Genomic DNA, 18,102 nt, shown 5'->3' with positions numbered 1-18,102 from the left:
CTTGCCACTTCACAAAGGAGGTAGTAAAACTGATGCAAAAAATTATAGACCAATAGCTCATCATAAAAATCTTTGAAAACGAATGGTAAGATCACAAAACACATGAAAATCACAGTGTCTACATATCCCTGGTCAACATGTAGGCAAGTGGTGTTTGTTTTTGCATATTAAACCCCCCAAATTTGCTACATATACCATGGCCAACAGAACAGGGCACTCCTGCCTCTCACAATTGCTGGACTATGGCATGGCCTCAGATGCCTTGGAAGACAAGCAAAATGCTGATGCAATATAAACACATTTTGCAAAAGCCTTCAACAAATGTAACCATGGTATTATTGCAAACAAAATTCACACAAAAGGAATTAATGGCAAAGTAACCCCGTATCAACCTACCCTGGTTTGGCGACCTGGAGAAGCAACCCCAGACTGACAACCAGAGCGCAACTCCAGTCTCCTGAGACTGATGGATGCCTAATACTACTACTACTACCTCCTTCATACAGAGGACCACTTGGTTTGGGAACCCCTTGGGATAACATCTGTCGGTAATCGTGTAAGTTCGTAAACGAGAAATATAGGACAAAAATAAGCGACAAATGATAGAACCAAAATAGAGAAAATTCAAAAACAATCTAGTGGGTTCCACCTGTTATGTTGATGATCAATATTGATGAAGAATAGTTATTTACATGGAAGAGGTGGTGGTGGATGTTGTTGGTGTTGGTTTGGCTCAAGTGGAGAATAATGGTGATGAGGTAACCTCAGATGTTGAAGCATTTGGGTCAACATGTGATGAGTCAGGTGCAGGTTGGCGATGCAAACTTTCTTGAAGGCATTTGCAAAAGACTCTTTAATTAACATTTGTTTCATTCCCTTTGATCTTTTTTAAAAAACTTCATTTACAAATTGTACTGGCTCATCATGTCCTTAGTTTCGAACTCACTGTAACTTGTGTCCATAAATGCCAGAATGCCTTCAAAATGTTACTGGCGGGCAGGCTGGCTAGCAGGGGGGGGGCTGGTTGGCTACCAGGCAGATGGGTGGGCAAGTCAAGCCTGGCCCAAGGCCAGGCTTGACTTGTGAAAGCTTGGTCCAACAAGCTGTTGCTTGGAGCTGCCCACGGGCGCCACATATCCACCACAGCCCGGTTGATCCAGCACGTCTTGAAGAAAACTATCTAGTTTACTCTTGAAGAAGTCCACGGTTCTTCCGGAAATATTTCTTATACTTGCTGGAAGGATGTTGAACAACTGTGGACCTCTGATGTTTATACAGTGTTCTCTGATTGTGCCTATGGCACCCCTGCTCTTCACTGGTTCTATTCTGCATTTTCTTCCATATTGTTCACTCCAGTATATTGTTATTTTACTGTGTAGATTTGGGCCTTTACGAAGTACTAGGGAGATGGATCTTTAACTTGTTAACAAACAGAACCCAGAGTGTAATAGTGAACAAAGTAAAATCTAAGTCATCCAGTGTGAAAAGCTCAGCTCCCCTTTTTTGTGTTCCCTGTGTCCCCAAGGTATTGTGCTTGTTCGTCTACTTTTCCCCTCTTCCTCATATCAGACATAGACAAGGATACAAATTATAGTACTGTATCATCCTTTGCAGATGACACTAGATTTTTCATGAGTAGACAGACAGACAGAGAACAGGATAAAGCAAACATCTTTGTTAATCTGATCTTAATTAATGGGCAACAGAAAATAACATGATGTTCAATGAGGATAGGTTCTAATTACTGCGCTATGTAAACAACAAAAACATCAAAGCACAAACCACAAAAAACACTGTGAAACCACAATATTGAAGAAAAGCCAATGTAAAAGATTTAGGAGTAATCATATCAGAAGACCTTACTTTAAAAGAACACAACAAAGTTGCTGTTGGAACTGCAAGAAAACTGACAGGTTGGATAACAAAAACCTTCCAAACATGAGATGCCATGTCAATGATGAAACATTTCAAGACATAGTCCTTGACATAAACAGATATACTGTATATACTGTTCATACACACAGACAATTCATCAATTCAGAGTTGATTCAAACTTGGGTTGTTTGGATGTCTTTGTCTTAAAGACACCTTACAATTCACCCACAGTACCATGTAAAGAATGAAGCTAATTCTCTCAAGATACTATTAAGAGAGAAGTATTGGTTTTAAATTTTACCTCATTCATATTATTCCCCATGGAATCAACACATATAACAGATACAAGATACACAGAACTAGTTTCAATTAAATAGGGCAATTCTTGTCCCCTAACTTTCCCTTGTCACTTCGGGGGGGTATAGGGTGTTTATGTAGCTTCAGGGCACCAATCCCCCCAGCCACAGGCCATGGCAAGAAGGCACCCCTAAGCATACCTAATACCCTATCAAAACACAAACTAAAATACACATAAATGGTAGATCTCATCACAACCCACAAGAGTTAAGATGATACTAATAACAAACAATAATAACCTGAAAAACAAACAAACATTCAATGGAAAATTCTTTGGTATTTGGTTTTTTCTTATATGGGACACAGCACACACAGGAGCCTTTACTACAATTGATCTTTCCTGTCAATATGACACCACTTGTTTCATTGATTACGAATTAAGCCATCCTTGAAGAGTTTCTGCCAATGATGGGTCACATTGAACTCGGCTGCTCTGTGTAGGTGCTCAGGAGTTTCCTGTAACAATAAAGAACATAATACCCTTGTAAAAAACTTCTAAAGATAAACATGCCAACACACAATGGATGACAACATGTTAACTAGATGTGTTTTTGCCACTCTGTGGTGTTAAAATTGTCATGCAGTATACCTGTTAAACTATTGAAATTACTATTTCCATAACAATGGCTGAATTAATCACTGGTTCAAACCTCAACTTATGTGAATTCCTACTTGATACCTGCTTGATGGGGTTCTTGGAGTTCTTCTACTCCCCAAGCCCGGCCCAAGGCCACGCTTCATTTGTGAGAGCTTACTCCACCAGGCTGTTGCTTAGTGGCCCGCAGGCCCACATATCCACCACAGCCCGACTCGTCCGACACTTATTGGAGAAAATTATCTAGTTTCCTCTTAAAGATGTCCACGGTTGTTCCGGCAATATTTCTTATACTCGTGGGAGGATGTTGAACCACCATGGACCTCTGATGTTTATACCGTGTTCTCTGATTGTGCCTCTGGCACCTCTGCTCTTCACTGGTTCCATTCTGCATTTTCTTCCATATCATTCACTTCAGTATGTTGTTATTTTACTGTGCAGATTTGGGACCTGGCCCTCCAGCATTTTCCATGTGTATATTATTTGATATCTCTCTTGTCTCCTTTCTAGTAAGTACATTTGGAGAGCTTTAAGACGATCCCAATAATTTAGGTGCTTTATCACGTCTATGTATGCTGTATATGTTTTCTGTATTCCCTCCATTTCAGCAATCTCTCCTGCTTTGAAGGGGAAAGTGAGTACCGAGTAATACTCAAGACAGGACAGTACAAGTGATCTGTATAGTACAACCATTGTGATGGGATCCCTGGATTTGAAACTTCTCGTAATCCATCCTACCATTTTTGTGGCTGAAGCAATATTGGCTTAGTTATGCTCCTTAAATGTTACGTCATCAGACATCATTATTCCCAAATCCTTTCCATGTTGCTTTCCTACTATGGCCAGATTTGATTGTGTTGTGTAATGTATTATGTTTTAGGTCCTCATTTTTACCATACCCGAGTACCTGCAATTTATCACTGTTAAATATCATGTTATTTTCTGTTGCCCAGTCGAAAACTTTATTAATACAGTGGCACCTCGATTAAAGAGCGGCTCTATTCACGAGCATTTCCAGTAATGAGCAAGCCACTCACAGCAAATGTGTGTATTGACGAGCTTCACCTTTATTAACGAGCAAAACCACATGGTGCTTCCTAGCGTCTCGCGGGTTCTCGCAAATTCTCGGACGCCTCCGACCCCAGTGTTGTTGTTGTATCGTGCACGATAAGCATCCCTCTGCATTTATTTGTGCTTTTCTTTGTTTTTTTGTGGTTTTGTGACTACAATTTGTAATGCACGATGTCATCAAAGAAGCTGCTTGCTAAAGATAGTGTGGTCAAGATGAAGAAAGGCACAATTACTGTGGATTTGAAGAAGGAAATTAAAGCAAGCACGAGCGTGGTGTCCGTGTGACTGATCTCACAAAACAGTATGGCAGGGCCTCATTAACAATTTGCACCATTAGTAAGGGGATGAGGAGGTAAGGGAGGATGCTGCCTCTTTCAGTGAGATCAGGGAAGTGTTGGGAATGTTTGAAAAGGTGACCGCATTCTTGGAAAAACTGCCCTGATAAAGCAGTAACAACCCGGTGTGTGAACATGTTTAATGACAATTTGCTGTCTTGTTTTAGGAACATCCTAAAACAAAGACAAAAGCAATTGTCAATAGATACGTTCTTTGCAAAAGTAGAGAAAAGAAGAGCCAGTGATAGTGAACCACAACCCGGTCCCAGTGGGGTCAAATTCCCAAGAAGATAGAGCCCGCCTGACTCAGAGGTGGATTCTCCTTCCACACCATAACCCCTCTCCTCCTTCCCACCTCCCCATCATCTCCCTCAAGCCAGCAACGACTCTTCATAAGGTAAAGTAAACATGAAAACACTACAACAAAACATTTATAATTACATGTGCAGTATTATATTTACATAAAACAATGTCATACAAGTATGCATGTTTTTGGGAGTGGAACGGATTAAATTTATTTCCTTTATTTTCAATGGGGACATTTGTTTCTTAAGACAAATTTTCCACATAACGAGCTCCATGCCAGAGCGAATTAAACTCGTTAATAGAGGTGCCACTGTATCTGCTTGAAGTTTTTCAATGTCTTCAGCAGAGGTAATTTTCATACTGATATTTGTGTCACTTATATCAATAATTGCATCAAACCATGATACAAAGCTGTGACTTGTATTTTTATCTATATCTGATATGAGAATACGGAAAAGCAGTGGCGCAAGGACTGTACCCTGAGGTACAGAGCCTTTAACGGTGCTTGGACTCGATTTTATATAGTTGACTGATACTCTGTGTTCTGTTCGACAAAAAACAAGCGTTGAATGTAATGAAACGCCATTTTCTGGGTGAGACCCGGAGGCTCCCCGGAGCTTTACCGGCTGATATGCTAATATCAGACTTTGGCATCAGTCATGTGTATGGAGTTCTAGGGCCTACCGGGGACCACGGCCAGAACCTGGCCGCCTCATAGAGGCAAGGGGAGCAATGGCCTATAGAAACCCCCGTGTGGTTGGAAGCATTCTATGTCTGCCATCGACCGGGTCAAGCATCCAGAAAGGTAAGCATTCCAAAACAAACCCCTATTCTGGTGAAAATTGCTACCTAAAGCCGAACTAGTGGATAGAACTCTTTAACAGAAAACAAGGAAACTAGTATGACGTCATACGTCACCGCGCCACTGTCTGCGCAGCTCTCCCCTCCCAGGGAGGGGGAAGGGGGAGCCCAAGACCTCCCACGCCGGCTATCCACCCATCAGTTCTGAGGCTGGATGTCAAAACACGCGAAAAAAACGCCGACCGGAGGGAGGGAGGGTTGCCAGGGAGCCTCCGGGTCTCACCCAGAAAATGGCGTTTCATTACATTCAACGCTGGTTTTCTGGGGGAAGCCCCATCGGCTCCCCGGAGCTAACTACCCACAGAGGAAGGTCAAAGGGACAGAACCGGGAGGAGGACACCACTCACCCCCCCCCAAGGAGGCAAGACAACCGGCAGCAAACGCCAACCCAAGGCGTCACAGCCCCGAAAAGTCCCGAGAACAACACGAGAACAACGAGCAGCAAGGCCCCTGCACGAACACCAAAAATCCATGCCCAAAAGACCGCAAGGCCACGTCGCCCAGACAGCAGCGAGAGCAGCAAAGCCACAAACGCCACAGGCATGAGGGAAGAACACGGGCAGCTTAGCCGCAAGAACATGGCTGACCACCCGGGACACTATCACCCGCGAACCGGGAAGAACAGAACCGGATCAATGCAAAACGCGCTCCGGACCCAAACACCGTGGCACGCAAACAACAGCGGAGGGCCGCCACTGAACACAAAAACGACACACCCCCGGCCCGACCAACGAAGCACCAACAAACCCTGGACTCCTCCAGAACGCAGCAGCCCCACCCCGCGCCAGAAAAGATGGAGACTGCTGCCACCGAACAACCAAAACGCTAAAACCGAAGGAACAAGAAAACTCAGCGACTCGACCCCCAGAGGCAAAGGCCCAAAGGAAAGAGCCGACGAAAACACACACCGGAACCGAAGGGGCACTACCAACCGAGGAGAAGACAGAGCACGCTGACCAGAGACCAGGATGGTGCAAGCGGCGCACGAACAGGCCGGAGTTGAAACGACGCACAAGACAGCTGACTAACGGTGCAGAAGCAACACCAAGACCGAAAGCAAGCTGAAGCGGCTCCGCCCGCGCCGCACGAAAAGAGGCGACAGTATGTGGCAAGACGACGGCCCCCAACCCCCACCAGAAAACCAAGCCGAGAGTAAACCAAGCTAACAAGAGTAACCACCTAAGAAGGGACAGGAAAAGGAAGGACCGCCAAAATACCCCATACTGCCGCCAAGAGAAGCACACAGGTGGGACACCTACCACGAAGCCACCTGACCACCAACCGGAGGCGAGACCGCGAGGCAGAACATAAGCAGCCCCGACAAGGCCCCTCCGTGCCCAGGAAAAGGCGGAGCCGCGGGAAAATCTCAGGCGCGACCACCGAAACCCAGGCGGCACAAGGAGACGGAACGTCTGCCGAACAGAAAAACTCCCCAAAGCATGCAAGCCCGCCAGGAGTTCAGAAACGATGGGTCGATGAGAGACATCGCAAGACCCCCCCCAAAAAAAAAAACCGGCAGGGCAAGCTAGGAAACCAAAGAAGGCGGAAGGGTCGCCGCCAGAACAGTACCCGAACCAAGGGGTACGAACAACTGCAATAGACCGAGACAAAGAAGCACATCACAGGACACAGGCTGACAAACGCCTAAGAACACACGCAGAACACCCCTGCTGCAGAGGAGGCAGGAAGAAAGAGCAGAAGCACAAAAACCCCAGGATAACAACCAGGGGTGGACAATCAGGCAGGGACAGAAAAAAACCCACGCAATCCCCAGGCACAAAACGGCAGCAAAATGCCACTTCACAACCGGACACAGGAACAAGGACACGCCACCGTGAAACACTGTACCAATGCACACGTGCAGCAGCAGCAGCAACAGGCACCACTGCAACATGCAACCTGTAAATAGCAACTCCCTTCTGCAAAGGCAGAGAACGGAGCAGGCAGACCCCCAGACAGGGCCAACGGAGACACGACAAAACCCCGCAGGCCCAGAAACCTGCACCAGGCGACCGACGGCGGAGAAACCCCGCTCGATATCTGCTGGATGAGGTACTGGGAGCTCTGTCACACCTCAAGCCCGGCCCAAGGCCAGGCTAGACCGGCCAGAGGGTGGCCTACCAGGCAGCTGCAAGGAGCAGTCCACCGGCCCACATACCCCCACAACCAGGATGGGCCGGAACTGCCATACGAAAACAGGCTAGTGCGCCCTGGAAGTCCACAGACGAACCAGCAAGAAGGCTGATGCTCGCAAGTAGGTCGTGCAACAAGCACAGACCTCTGATGGCAATACAGTGTTCCCCAATTGTGCCAATAGCTTCTACCAGATAGGCGGGACCCAAGAGCCAAAGCTCAAATCCTGCAAGCACAGCCAGGAGCCTTACCAGGTGAGTACAGAACCAACCCTACAACCCCCACACCTCACAACATTAAAAAAGGAGGGTCCCCTGAATGACTCCAGCATGGGTTGGACATGCACATGAGGGGGACAGGAAGGGTTGAAAAAGGGACAGTCACTGGTGTGCGAACGGTCACAGTCGTACAAAAATATACCTAACTAAAGACAGGTATATAAACAACTCCGCATCCAGCGCCCGGCCAAAAGACGCCAGACCGCAGAAACTCACCTGGCGAACGGTGGCACGAACTTTACGACTCGACCGTGCCCAGAAGAACCTGGGAGCACCGCCAGGTGAAGACGCCAGAGCCGGACCCTGCCGGACCCGCAGGAGAGCAGGGAGAGGCGAAGGAGGCGGTCCACACCCATGACAGGGAAAACCACGTTGTCCTCCCCCACAACTGGGAACCAGGACACCCCCGGCGCGAAGGGGCACATACCGCAGCCAGGGAGAAGAACGAGAGGCAAAGCACTGTAGCAAAAAGGGCGCAAAACACCAGCACTGAAACACCGCCCAGACCAAAACAAACTCCACGCCGCATGCGCATAACACGCTGGCCGAACCGCACACCCTCTCTGCGGGAAGGCGCCAGCCAGGACTACTGAACGAGAAAAGTAGCCAAAAGAGGAAGCAGGAACAATAAAACCGGCCAAAGAAGCAAAGAGCCCAAAAAAGAACCCAACCGGGCGACAAGCAGCCCAACCGGGCGACAAGCAGCCCAACCGGGCGACAAGCAGCCCAACCGGGCGACAAGCAGCCCAACAGGGCGACAAGCAGCCCAACAGGGCGACAAGCAGCCCAACAGGGCGACAAGCAGCCCAACAGGGCGACAAGCAGCCCAACAGGGCGACAAGCAGCCCAACAGGGCGACAAGCAGCCCAACAGGGCGACAAGTAGCCCAACAGGGCGACAAGGACGAGGGGCCGACAGACGTTCTAATAATGCGGGAAGTAGCGAAAAACTTCCCGTACCCTCGAGAACACAGAAGCCAACACTAGTCCCGAAGGCACACGAAGGCGCAGGCGCACCCGAGATCAGAAGTCACGCAGAACCCCATCGAACGGGGAAACATGACGAAAACACCGTCCCAAAAAGGGGGGGGGGAGGAAACATCCACCCACAGGACGGAACCAACCGACTCAAAGGCCAAGGAACCGAGCCCGGGGAGGAGCCGACGCCCAACAGCACGTACGGCGAGTGGGGAGGAAAGACCCCACTCCCCGTAACCACAAGCCACGCCTAGAGGGGGATAAAAACCCAAACGGGGTCCAACGGGGCCAAGGCCCCCCAAGTCAGCCCATCCCCAGCCCCGGGAACCTACACGACAGGCCCCGGGGCCGAGCCGTTCCCCCAAAGCCCCGGCCGTACCAGAAAACCGGGGCAGCCGTGAAAACACTAAGGAAGGGAGCCCACTGGCAGACTCATACAACATGACTGGAGGAACAGGCTTAAATGCCCCCGTCACTACCCCGGAAGGGGAATTCCCCGAGACTGCCAGAGTCTCAACACCACCAAAAACCCCGCCCCGAACCTACAGACGCTAAGGAACCGGATGCAGGCAGGAAGGGTGATCCAGGGGAAAGACAAGGGGGCGTGGATGGAACCGAAGCAACCAACACCCCCAAGTCCCAAAACGAACTACAACGGGGCAGCCCCGGGCCTCCCGGGGAGGAAACCACGAGAACGTTGCCACCACCAAGGCTCAAGTGCAACGCCCATGCTGCCCGCACCCGCTTTGTCAGCACGACTGGGTAACCGAGCCCCAACGAGCAACCAAACTCGCAGGACTCCAGGTCGAAGGTGTCACCGACCCCACAGGCAGCAGACGGAGGCAAAACAGAGAGTCACCCAGAGACAAAGGGTGAGAGCAACCCCTCAAACTCGCTGGAAGCGAGGGGGGGGGGGACTCTGGGGTCACATCCATCGGACCCGCGCGCCCCCAGGGGTTTCCCAGGGTCCCGAGCGTTTACTATAAGAGGACTCGCGCTCAGGTAATCCCAGGCAGGGTACTGCTAACCGGCACCCAAAGCTACCAAACAACTTTCTAAGAGCTGAACCCCCGGGACGTGTACACTCACGGGAACCTAGCAGGGGGTACCACCAGAAAATACTCAGAACACAAGGGACACAAGGGGCAAGGACGAAGGCAGACCCCCCTATCAGGTAGATAAACAAAAAGAAAAAGAAAACCCCGCAAGAGGACAGCGTACCCAAGCGGAACAGAGCCGGCCGCTATGATTGGTAAAGACAAGCTGCACAGTACCCTGCGCCCCACCAGTGCAAAAACTGCCCCTTACTCTAAGGCGAACAAGGGAGACAGAACACCCGAGCACACAAAGAGCGGCCGAAAACCAAGCAGTAAACGGCCAAGCAGGGGCAGGCCCCAAGGAACTTGTGGAAGGTGGCCCCAAGCCCTAAGGGCAGTACTTACAGGGCACCTAGGGAAGGGAACCCTAGGCGCATGCAGCCCGAGTAATGGAGAATCACTCCCGGCTCACGCACCACCTAGAAAACAGACACCACACTCTAGGTACAGTGCTGAAACAACCACTGGAGTTGGAGCACATAACCGTTGCCTATAACATCAGCCGAAGAACTGATGGGTGCATAGCCGGCGTGGGAGGTCTGGGGCTCCCCCTTCCCCCTCCCGGGGAGGGGGGAGCTGCGCAGACAGTGGCGCGGTGACGTATGACGTCATACTAGTTTCCTTGTTTTCTGTTGAAGAGTTCTATCCACTAGTTCGGCTTTAGGTAGCAATTTTCACCAGAATAGGGGTTTGTTTTGGAATGCTTACCTTTCTGGATGCTTGACCCGGTCGATGGCAGACATAGAATGCTTCCAACCACACGGGGGTTTCTATAGGCCATTGCTCCCCTTGCCTCTCTGAGGGGGCCAGGTTCTGGCCGTGGTCCCCGGTAGGCCCTAGAACTCCATACACATGACTGATGCCAAAGTCTGACATTAGCATATCAGCCGGTAAAGCTCCGGGGAGCCGATGGGGCTCCCCCCAGAAAAACTGAGTATCCAGTGTCCTACTTTACTGGTTATTCCCATTGACCTCATTTTGTGTGCTATCACTCCATGGTCACATTTATCAAATGTCTTTGCGAAGTCCGTGTATACCACATCTGAATTCCATTTTTCTTGTCTTCTGTGACATCATATCTCTAATAATTACAGCAATGCGTTTTAATTCTTTTCTATTGGATCACTCCAGAAGCCAAACTGCGAGTTAGAGAGGAAGGTGCACTACAGTTATGCTCTTCCTAGGCACAAATGAACATTTCGCTCAGTTAACCCATTTAAATGAATAATGTGAAATTTTTAACTGGTCTATGATGAACGATGCAATAAGGTAAGTGGAGAAAAGCTTTGCATCCATATGAATTTTGTAAACTCTGGATTACAGAAACATTTTGTGCAATATTTCTTAGAAAGTAGCAAATTAAGATTCATTCAGTTCCTATCTCTTTATCTCCCAGTTTCTAAAAGAAAGCAAAAGCATACAATAGTATTGTTTTTATAAATCATGAGTATATTGAAAGCTAGTTGGTTGAGTAACAACATTCGAATTGATTCTGTGACAAATTAGCTAAGAAATCATACAATAAAAGAATTCAAAGAGTCTTCTGTACTAGCCACATATAAAAAGATCAGCAAACACATCATGAATGCACTTGATGGGATTGCATTATATCTAACTATTACAATATTTTGCTCATGAATAGAGTAGTTTTTATACAAATGTATAGAGAGTATAAGCATGAAAATTGAAGCATTATAGTAGAAAAGAAGGACAATCTATGGTGCATTGATAGTACAAGGACAAAAAAAAATCACTGAATATAATGAAACGCACCAATTTCTAGGCGAGCGCCGGTGGTTCTGTGATGCTACTATGTTGATAAAGTACCAAACTACAAGGTGCCATCAGATCGCATACTTCTTATTAGCCTACCAGGGACTACGAGCCAAAACCTGGCTCCCCTCAAAGAGGCACAGAGAGCAGGGGCACTATGAATATTATTATGTAAAATTCATTCATGTTTGCCACCACCAAGGAAAGGCATCCAGAAAGTTAGCAAAACAAAACAGACCACTGATTGGTTTAAAATCATACTGAAGCTTCCAAACAGCCAAAAGAACTTCCCAAACAAAGTAAACAAACCATCAACAATTTGTGACACTAGCGAGAACTTGTTCACCTCACCTCCCTTCCCCCTCATTTGGGGGTAATAGGGAGTCAGACAGGGTCAGCCTGCAGCTCCACCACCAGCTCTTATTATGTAAACCACCCCAATGCCCAGGGGTAGGGAGGGTGTCAGGTAGCCACTGAGGCTCACCCATAAATTGGCATTTAACACTTATGCGTTTGGGGCGTGCGCATGCCAGACTACCCCAAGGTGGCCCGGGCGTTTCCTGTGAGTGCAATGCAACACTAAAATGTGTATACTCTTTTCAGTTGTATCACCTCAATTTTCGTGGCACATCGTTCATTTTGGTATCAAAATGTTCCCAATTGAATTCCCTACAGGGATAAATGCATATAAGGTCCAAAAGCCCGACGTGCCCGACCTGCAGCAAAGCCAAAAGTCGGACAAGTGTTACCCGTGAGCGAGCACCCATTGGCACACCCGCAACACCTGCTCACAAATGTATTTACTCTTTTCAAGTTTCTCACCTCAATTTTCATTGTACATTATTCATTTTGATATCAAAATGTTCGCAATACAATTCCCTAGAGGAGTATATGCATATTAGGTCCAAAAGCCCAGCGTGCCACCCGCAACAAACTCAGAAATCGGCCGAGTGTTACCCATAAGTGCGCAAGACCAATAAAATGTGTGTACTCTTTTTCACTTTTGTCACCTCAATTCTCATGCTACATCTTTCATTTTGGTATCAATTTGTTCCCAATAGAATTCTCTAAAGAGATATATACATATAAGGTCTAAAAGCCTGGCATGCCACCTGCAGCAAACCCAGAAAAAGCCAGGAATTACCTGTGAGGGAGCACCCATCTGCACACCCACAACACCCACACTAAAATGTGTTTTCTCACGTCAATTATCATGTTATATTGTTCATTTTGATATCAAAATGTTCGCAATAGAATTATCTAAAGGGATATATGCATATAAGGTCAAAAAGCCTGGCATGCCACCCGCAGCAAACCTGAAAATCACCCGAGCGTTACCTGTGAGCGTTACCCGTCAATTTTTGTGTTACATCGTTCATTTTGGTATCAATTTGTTCTCAATAGAATTTTCTAAGGGGATATATGTATATAAGATAAAAATAAACAGGCGTGCTACCCACAGCAAACTAGAAACTATGCCGAGCGTTACCCATGAGCAAGCACGCATCCGCACATTCACACTAAAATGAGTATAATCTGCTCAGTTTTCTCACTTCAATTTTCCTACTACGTCGTTCATTCTGTTATCAAATGGTTCGCAAACTAAAGGCACACATTTTAAGACTAGTCCCATAATGATCGAATAAACAATGAAATTTTTAACAAATATTTTAATTTCGGACATCAGGACAGTTCGTTTCGCACATCCGCAGAGTTAATTGTGTACGTCGCAGACGTTTATGGGGGACGAAAGTGTTAATTATATTCAATGCTGGTTTTCTGGGGGAAAGTCCCTTGTGGCTCCCTGAAACTAGCTACCCACGGAGGAGGAAAAACAGGGAATTTACTAGGGAGGAGAGATCAACGCAATTATCAGAAAGAGGAAGAGGCCAATGGCTGTGACACACAACCCAAGGCCACACAAGGCTGCTGAGGACTGCAAACATTCACAAGATACTTGGGCCCCAACACCCTGTTCGACCATAAAATTCCCTCCACCAAAATATCAGCCCAAGACATATTGGCAAAGACCACCGACAGGTCAGCATATATGCGAACATCAAGAGCATGAGGGTAGACTGCAGGCTGGCTACATTTAATGACACTGTAGATGACCTGAGAAATATGAGCCCTGGAACAGGGAACCACGCAAACCAGATCAACCAAGAAATTTGTTGTCCACTGAATCAGAACCTGTGGCGGTGCAAAGCCACCATCGGACAAAATAAACAATACACCCTGGTCCAATGATCTACGATCACTGGACCAGGGTGATCAGGGACCAGGGTGGACCAGGGACCAGGGGGTCCAGTGATCTATGATCACTGGACCCCCTTCGCAAGCCAACTAACTCATTCTTTGCCAAAAAACCAGTGCTGAATGTAATGAAACGACATTTTCTGAGCGAGCCCAGGAGGCTCCCTGAAGCTATCCGAACTGGTATGTGCTATATTAGTTTCAGGTCATCAATCACTGGAGTCCTTATGCCTATCAGGAACCACGAGCCAGAACCTAGTTCCACCAGAGGCACAGGGAGCAATAGCCTATAAGCAATTTACATTTAAAGTATGTCATAATTGCTATTGACCAGGGAGGGTACCCAAAAAGATAGGCAAAACAAAACAAACCACAATCTGTTGAAAATTGTGACCTACGTCCGAACATAGCAAAAGAACTTCCCCAGAAAGAAAACAAACCTTAGGGGGGAGGTTAGAGGGGTGGGGGAGCTCACAGTCCACCACTCCATTTCTTGAAACTGCCGACTGGAGGAAGAGAGGGCATCAGGTAGCTTCCGGGGCTCGCCCAGAATGTGGCGTTTCCCCCAGCCTCCCTCCCTCTGGTCGGCAGTTTTTCATCGTTCTACGAACTGGGGGGTGGAGCGGCTGGCTCACCTGAGCAGGCCTCCCCTACCCCCCATCAGGGGAGGGAGGGTAATAATAAACAGGTGTGCTAGTTGGATGATGATTTGCTTGTTTCATTGTTTTCTTTTGAGGGGAATTCTTTGGCTCTGTTCGGACGAAGGTTGAAATTTTAACCAGTTAGAGGTTTGTAATGGTTCGCCTACCTTTCTGGGTGCCTTTCCCAGTCGATGGCAGACATGACAAACTCTAAATGTAGAGTGCTCATATGGCCATTGCTCCCTGCGCCTCTCTGAGAGGGCCAGATTCTGGCTCGTGGCACCTGGTAGGCACTAGAACTCCAAGGATTGATGGCACCAAACTAATATGGCACATGTCAGTTTGATAGCTTCAGGGAGCCAACGGGGCTCCCCACAGAAAATATGCAGATATAAAATGGTAAGAGGGGAAAAGTCTTTGTCTGCCATGAACAGCCACAAAAACAATGCTGGACTGTAAATTCCAGCTCGATGCACCTGCTCGACGACCCTGCTGGGTCGTCGAGCAGGTGCAGAGATTGCACCGCAGTCACGACGTGGCCAGCTGTGAGAGTACATAGGCCTCACATGAGTGGAGGCACCGCCTGGGACCAGACAGCAAACGAATAGATGGAATAAACAAAAGAGTGAGGTCCGACAGCTAGGTCGGGAAGTGTACCCTCTTTATCTAATCAGAAGTAGGCTGACTAAAAACTTATACACACACTTATTAATTCTTTTCTTGATATAAAGGAATGAGAAACTGAAAGAGTGAATGATTGACATTATAATTGTGACAGTCACATGAACTACTAAACACCTAATCTTCGAAACAACTAAGATACTCTTGTGGAACTCAGATAGTGTGTTGGCAGTAATTACAATGATGCATAAAGATGAAGATATTACACTTAAGTAATTTATCCTTTTAATACTTATATTTTAATTAATATTTTTCATGTCAAAGTGACTTACTGTTTCGTTGCTTTTTTGTTTTGTCTCCTTTTCAAATAGTACTGTTCAACCTTCTCCTGATGGATCCTATACTTCATATAAATATTTTACAAATAACATGATTTGACCGAAATATACAAAGCAATAAATTGAATAACCTAAGGTTGGATTTGGAGTGATGAAACAAATAGTTCTAATCATTTAACATGAAAAGTACCAATAATTGTTTTGGTGCAACTGCTTCACTGACCTTGTAAACAAGCTTGACTATTTCCATGGATGATAAAAATTTAGTTGGATTGCTAGCAAGAACGTCAAGGATCTGGCTCTCTCTTTCATTGCGGTGGTCGATATAATGCTGAATTTTGATCACTGGATCATCTATCACCGGGCCATGGCCGGGAAAGATAACCTTTGGTTGTAAGTTCATGATTAACCTGAAAAAACAACAGCATTGAATGTAATGAAACATCATTTTCTGGGCGAGACCCTGAGGCTCCCTGCAGCTATCCAGACTGATATGTAATATATTAGACTTTGGCATCAGTGTGAATGGAGTTTATAAGCCTACCAGGGACCGCAGGCCAGAGCCTGGCCTCCTCAGAGAGGCATGAAGAGCAATGGCCTATAGAATAGCACAAGTGATTTGGAGCATTCTATGTCTGCCATCGACCAGGTCAGGCAACCAGAAAGGTAAGCATCCCAAAACAAACCTCTATTCTGATTGGAACTACTACTGAAAGTCAAACGAGTGGACAGAACTCCCCAAATAAAAACAAGCAAACGAGCATGATGTCACCACTTGCCATGCCGCCATCTGCGCAGTTCCCCCCTCTACGGGAAGAGAAAGGCGGAGCCCCAGATCCCTCGCGCCGGCAACCCCACACCTTCAGTTCTGAGGTTGAATGTCAAAACATGTGAAAAAGCCGCAGAACAGGGGAAGGGAGGGATGTCAGGGAGCTTCCGGGGTCTCACCCAGAAAATGGAGTTTCATTGCATTCAACACTGTTTTTCTGGAGGAAACCCCTTCAGCTCCCCGGAGCTAACTACCCAAAGACAAAGACAAAAGAGGGACAAACCCGAGAGGTAGAAACCATGCGCCCGAAACCCGAAAGCAAGACAACTGGCAACACCAATGACCCCCATGGATGACCTGAGAGACCCGAACCCTGGAACAGGGACAATGGCAACCCAGGTCAACCCAAAGCGTGTCCAGGGCCACAGAAGCCGTGGCACGCAGCCAATGGCTGAGAGCCACAACCAGACACAAGATGATGCACCCCCGGCCAAACCAACCAAGCATCAACAACCCCAGAGATCCCTCTGGAAAACAGCCGTCCCAACCTCGCCAGAAAAGAAGAGATGGCTGCAAATGAACAAACCTATCACCAGAACTCAAAGGAGCAGAAACCTCTGAGAAACAATCCTGAACCGAAGGGGCCACAACAAACCTAGGGGGAGAGAGAGAGAGAGAAGAGAGCACCGTGTCCAAGACCAGGATGCCTCAGATGGCGCATGAGCAGGCCGGAGGTGAAACAATGCCCGAGACAGCTCGTGAAACGGTGCAGAAGGAACATCAAAACTGAAAGCAAGCCGTAGCGGATCCACCACCACCACACAAGACAAGGTGACAAGATGCGGCATAAGATAACGGTCCTGAACAGCCACAAGAGAAAGGACAAGACTACCTCAATAAAATGCGCCTCCATCGCCACCCCGGATGGGGCATCCCCCGAGACTGCCAGTCTCTCAAAACCAGCTAAACACTGCCCCAACCCTGAAGCCCTCAGACACTTCTGAACCAGAAGCAGGAGGGGGGACCAGAATGCACCACAGCAGGGGGAAGAACGAGGGGGTGCGGATTGAACCAAGGCCGAAGCATCCAACACCCCCAAATCCAGATCCCTACAAGCAAAGCGTGGCAGCCAATGGGCATCTGGGGTAGCAAACAACCTAGCACGTTGCAGCAACTGAGCCTAGCATGCAATGCCGGAGCCGCCTGCACCCGGATAATGTCATCAGGTGAATGGGTGAATCGAGTCACAAATAAGCAACCATGCTCGCAGGACTCTGGGTGTCACCGACCCAACAAGCACCATGGCGGAGGCAAAAACAATGAGAGTCGCCCTGAGACAAGAGGACAGAGCAACCCTCAAACTTGCACAAAGCGAGAGGGGGACCCAGGGGTCCACATCCATAGGACCCCTTGAGCCCCCATGGGGTTTTCCAGGGTCCTTTAACTGTTATTGCTAAGGGTAAGCCCAGGCAGGATACTGCCAAGTGGCGCCCAAGTATACCAACAAACCGCCAAAAGCTGAACCCCCCGGGACATGTCCACTCACGGGAGGCCAAGCAGAGGGTACCACCCAGAAACACAGAAAAAATTAAAGGACAGATAGGGGCAACAAACCAAAGGCAGACCCCCCCCCCCCCCACCAGGCAGGAAAACAAAACCAGAAGAAAACCCCGCAAGAGGATAACATACCCAGGTTTAACCCTTTAGTTGCGCAAGACATCATATGATGCGTTGAGTGACTTGCAGTAACTTGCACTCAGCATCATATGATGTTTTGGAGTACGATTTAAACGGCCCACGGATACACGGGGTTCACCAC

At 47.8% G+C, this 18,102-nt stretch overlaps 1 pseudogene; it reads right to left on the bottom strand.

Moving 5' to 3' along the window:
* Positions 1-2,541: 2,541 nt before the first annotated feature.
* LOC123752600 (endoribonuclease LACTB2-like) overlaps positions 2,542-18,102 on the bottom strand; it is a 28,076-nt pseudogene continuing 12,515 nt past the window's right edge.

The sequence above is a fragment of the Procambarus clarkii genome, chromosome 37, assembly GCF_040958095.1.
Source record: "Procambarus clarkii isolate CNS0578487 chromosome 37, FALCON_Pclarkii_2.0, whole genome shotgun sequence".
NCBI lineage: Eukaryota > Metazoa > Arthropoda > Malacostraca > Decapoda > Cambaridae > Procambarus > Procambarus clarkii.
Note: the sequence above shows the minus strand (reverse complement) of the source record. Positions and strands in the feature narration are given on the sequence as shown.